The following is a 5,008-nucleotide window of genomic DNA, read 5'->3' as shown; positions in this document are numbered from 1 at the left end:
TATGGTGGTTCACTGTCTTTTTTTAATCAGGCATTCAGAGGAGCATTTTGGAAAATGTGGCTAYTTTGTAAAATTGAAGGTGTAAATGCTCTGTAAGCAGAGTGTGCATTTGTTTTGCCTTTTCAAAGACATTTCAGTCTCAGTTGTACATTGAAGGATCTTACCCATATGCTGCATCCTTTCACAAAAGTTTTTCATGCATATATTTTCTTCAGTAAAAAGGCTTTTATTTACCCAATTCAGGCAAAATGTTTCTTCTTCATATTTTTGTCTCMTTGCAAAACATTCTGTATCCTTATTGTTTCTTTATCCTCTGTATCCTGTTTCTTTATCGTCCAATGGGAAGAATGTTTTAAGTTAGTATGTCTGAGATAAATTTCTCATCTTTGTAACAACAGATACTTTCATGCATATTTAAAGCTAATAGTCCACAGCCTGCCTGCAATGAGCAGGGACATCCTCAACTAGACCAGGCCACTCACAGCCCTGTCCAACCTGACCTTGGATGTTTCCAGGGCTGGGACATCCACCACCTCTCTGGGSAACCTGTGCCAGTTTCACCACCCTCCATAAAAAATCTCCACAGAAAGTATTTCCCCTGTATTGAGCCCATTACAGCACCTCTCAGCATTGTGTACAGAGTGATACTGCTTAATACAGCCACAGCTCCAGAAGCTTGCTTGGACATGTTGCAGGATAGTTCGAGACGATGTTGTGACCCAGGTCCTATGAGGTCTCAGCTGTACTAAATCTATTCATTAATAAAACAGAGGCAATCATACAACTCCCCTAATGTGCAGTATTATCATTGTTCCCCTTTGCRTTCTCTTACACACAGTAGATACTGTGCCRTCTTCCATTCCCTAAGGAATTGTAATGAAAATATGGGAAAGCATTCTCTTCCACCACAATTAATACACACCTCAAGAAATGGCCTCTTTCCCACAGCCTGTGGTCTGTTATCGAAATTCTGACTTGGTATCAYCAGACACGGTTTTTCCAGATCAGCACCTTTACATCTGTTACCACCCTTGCTGGAACTTTTCCAAGAAGGGAAGAGAGAGGGTAGTTTCCATCCTTCATCWCTGCATCCTCTGCAGTAAAATGAAATTAAATCACCCCTGTACTTTGAATGCAGGGCAGAGGCTCAGTGCACAATATGAGGAGTGTGAACATCCTTTCACAAATCATACGGCACACACTGTGCCATCAAGGAACTGCTGAGCACAGAGACGTTTCAGAAATTCCAGCCTGCATCTGAACAGGCAGAGTKAGAGATGATGTCCTACTTGTACACAACCTACAGTCATGTAATTCCCTAGTCCTGACACAGGGGCAGTCAGGAGGCCAGAACTGGGAGCCTTGAAGCCCTCCTTTTGAGCAGAAAACCAGTAGGACAGTCAAAGCAAGGATCTTGAGGATAGTGCCTTGGCTGCCTTCCATTCCAGAGGCATGGCTCAGGCAGCAGCAGCAAACTGGAAGAGCTGAAAGCACCTTGGCAGTGCCAGGGACAGGAGGAGATGGAAGCAGCAGCTGCTAAGAGCCTGTGAGCCAAAGCCAGAAGATGGGGAAAGCCTGAAGGCAGCAGTGACAGCTGCTAAGTCAGAGGGCACAGAGACTGGCTGTGATGTTTGGCCCAGTCCCTGTGGCCTCTCTCCCCATCTCCCCTCTTTTCCTGGGGCAGGGAGGAGGACAAGATAGTCATGGCAAAACTGGGAAGGAGGGAAGAGCCTTCCTACAGCCTATCTTGTGCCAGCATGGTGGCTTCAGCCGAGGGCAGGATGAGCAGGGCTATCCTACATGACTCCCCATGGGCATCAGTGTGAGCTGCCCACCCAGCAGCTTGGGCTGCACCACCCAGGCATGGCAAGGATCTTAGGGAATGCTGCAGAATTTCTAGGGGAGCTCAGCAGACACAGTTTCTTTAATAGTCTACATTTGGGGTTTTAGGCACCTGCAGAACTTAGACTAGCTGGGCTAATGTTAAGGTTTTGGGAGGGCAGGGAGTAAGGTGAGTGATTCTTGGGTTTAGATCTTTTTTAAACATTGGAGTCATGCTGGATTTTTTGTCMCAGCTGCCAAATAAAAGTCCAAAAGGCAAAGGGCTTCTGAAAAACATCAAGGTATTTGGATGCACTGCTTACCCAACCAGACTCTAGCTGCAAGAGGCTAATTACCARGCATTACTCCCAAAGTTTACTGGGACAAAGTTTTCCGTTTACAGGCAGTTTATCTTTGGAATACAGATAACAGCTAAAATTCAGAGTATGTGAAGTGTAGCTGACGGTCACAGCTCCACAGCACAAGATGTGTCAGCAACACTGGCATTCTGACGAAAGTGTAATAGACTTCCCTGACCATCCCAGCCACGGYGAAAAGGAGGGAGGCAATTCTGGTCTCTCTGTGCAGTGTTTCTGAGAAGGGAAGAGTGCCCCTGTTTTCATCAAACTTGCCTCAGGGTACACATACACTCACTGATCCTCTCTCCGAATTTTTCCTCAGCTCATTCAACAGGTGAACAAGCCACCACTCCTTCAGTCTGATGAAGATCTTGTTCAACCGACAGTTTAAAAAAAAACCAAACCAACTAATAAACAAACAAAACCACATAGAAGAGCACATGCAGAGCAATACAGAAAAGGACTAGGAACATCTTTAAAAGCAGTTACCACAACAGATTTCCAACTACACCTTAATCTGAATTMCTGAAATTAGTATTCGCCTTCTTAGAGCCCACACATACCAGAACATAACACGATGGTTTTACAGCTACATGGACMTCTAAAACTGAAAATTTCGGATCAAACCACCATTTTTCAAGCATTATGTAAGGAAGGTTTTCCAACCTCACTTCCAAGCAGGTGGATCATAAATGTTGTATCACCAAATGTTCAGTCTATAATGACAATCACTTAAAGAAAAGTATTTATGCCCTTCCACAAAGAGGCAGGTAAATGAAGATGTCCAGCACACTCTTCTATCATTAAATCCTGTTAGTCTCAGATTCTGTGTTAAGGATCTGTTAGAGCAGTAAACCTTTGCTAGGACTTAAAGGCAATTAAGCCTCATTGCAGTTACTTGATAGAACCTGTTTGCTGTACARTGCGTGTCTCCATGGCAAATAATTTACTTTTTGAAATGCCATTTATACAGCTTTCTAGAAAAAATAGTTAGTAATGCATTTAACCTGAGCCAGAAGGTCAGATTTTAAAAGCCTGCATAGTGCTGTACAGATTATCAGTGTCCATCATCTTACATCCCACTGCCAACCGTAACTCTTGCTTATGTGGTTTCTAAGGGAAAACACAAGATGCATTTTTAAATATCCTCCTCCACTCTATCAAAAGCCCATGTTTTTGTCWCTAGACTGTTGGCTAGAAATAAGAATTTATATTATCAGTCACCTCTCCAAAAACACAAAATTAACTGCAAACAAAATTAACTCAACAAGTACAGATTAAACTGTCCTTCTCCAGCCAGTCTAATTCTTATAATTGTGATCAAGATTCCCCTTCCAGTTTTTAGAAAGAGATGCTGTGAATAGTATGTCTTTCTAAATCCAATTTCTAACCAGAAACATTTTGCAACCCTAAAAATGTATTTATTATTTAGTTTGGAAAGATACACATTTCCCAGACCATTTTCCCATAGCCAAAAGAGTATTATCTAAAATTTAAAGAACGAAATAAGAATTAAGTTACTTTGTTACTCTTTTCTTCCTCTACTCACAATATCTGTTCTGTCTGTAGTACATGTCCAAGGTCAAGTATGTGGGACCTTTATTTAGCTGAAAACGAATCCTCCTCTTAGCGGGYGTTGCAGCCAGCTCAAATGTCCTCTTGCTGTCAAACACACACTGATAGCGCTGAACTGAGCTAAAATCTTGCACCCTGTACTAGCTAAATATGTCCTTTTCAAGCTTAAAGGAAAATGAGAATATTTTTTCACACAAAAAACCCCATAAAATTCAAATTCAACAATTGCAGATTCTGATTTAAGTGAAGTGGCTGTTACACTTGGAACAGATGGAGTTACACAGCAGAAAGTATTGCTATCAAATTAAGACACAAAAATCACACAGAAAAAAGATATTCTTAAATACCTGGATTTTTCTGGGTATGCACCCATGTTCCTTTTCCACTGAGCCTCTGACAATTCTGTCACCAACTGCCAACCTTGGCTGCCAGCAACTTCCCTTCCTAGGAGCAGTCAGCTGCCAGCTCTGAGAATAGCACCTGCCTGTTTCATTAGAGTAGAAACAGCCTGAGTTCTGGAGAGCCCCTCGTTAGCTAAGCCCAGTTACATCTGGCTGTTAATGACACTTGAGAATTATCATCTATTTTTATAAAGTTATCTCATTTAAGTATGGTAAGAAAGTATCTGGATACTAATTCTATAAATAAATAAATTCAAAATAGAGAGATTCTATAGATAATTCTAAATAGGTGAGTTCTAGGAGATAATAGATACTAAYAGATAAATTCTAAATATTAAACAAGCAAATACTAAATACTGCAAAGAAAATGCTTATAAAGAGATACATTCTAAATAGATAAGACAGATTAATTTTAAATAGCTTCTTACTCTTTTAAAAAATTATTTTACCCTTTGAGCTGGAAAATATTTTCCTTATATCCATATTCCTCACAGGCTACCCTCTAACAGGATGGTGACTTGAAAGGATTTATTTTTCCCTGGAGCTGGGGGTGCAGGGATTGTGCTGAGCTATCCCAGTCCACACCAACACAATTTCACTTYCCAGCCAGCTCCCCCTGCCCCAAGGCCCCAAAGGGGCAAGGCACACTGCCCTCACTTTTAGAGGTTGCCACATACCCTGAGAAACAATAGGTACAGGTTTCAAACTAAGCATAACCCTTTYCTGAGAAAGGTGGCCCCAAGCTTTCCTTTGAGGGAGAAGCCAACAGCTGCCAATAGAAAGGAAAAGGACTGAGTCTGTGTTAGTGATCAGAAATTAYGGATTTTAAGCAGTTTAACCTAATACAGACAG

This window comes from Malurus melanocephalus, unplaced genomic scaffold (assembly GCF_030028575.1).
Source record: "Malurus melanocephalus ecotype Western Australia unplaced genomic scaffold, MMel_1.1 scaffold_83, whole genome shotgun sequence".
Lineage (NCBI taxonomy): Eukaryota > Metazoa > Chordata > Aves > Passeriformes > Maluridae > Malurus > Malurus melanocephalus.
Note: the sequence above shows the minus strand (reverse complement) of the source record.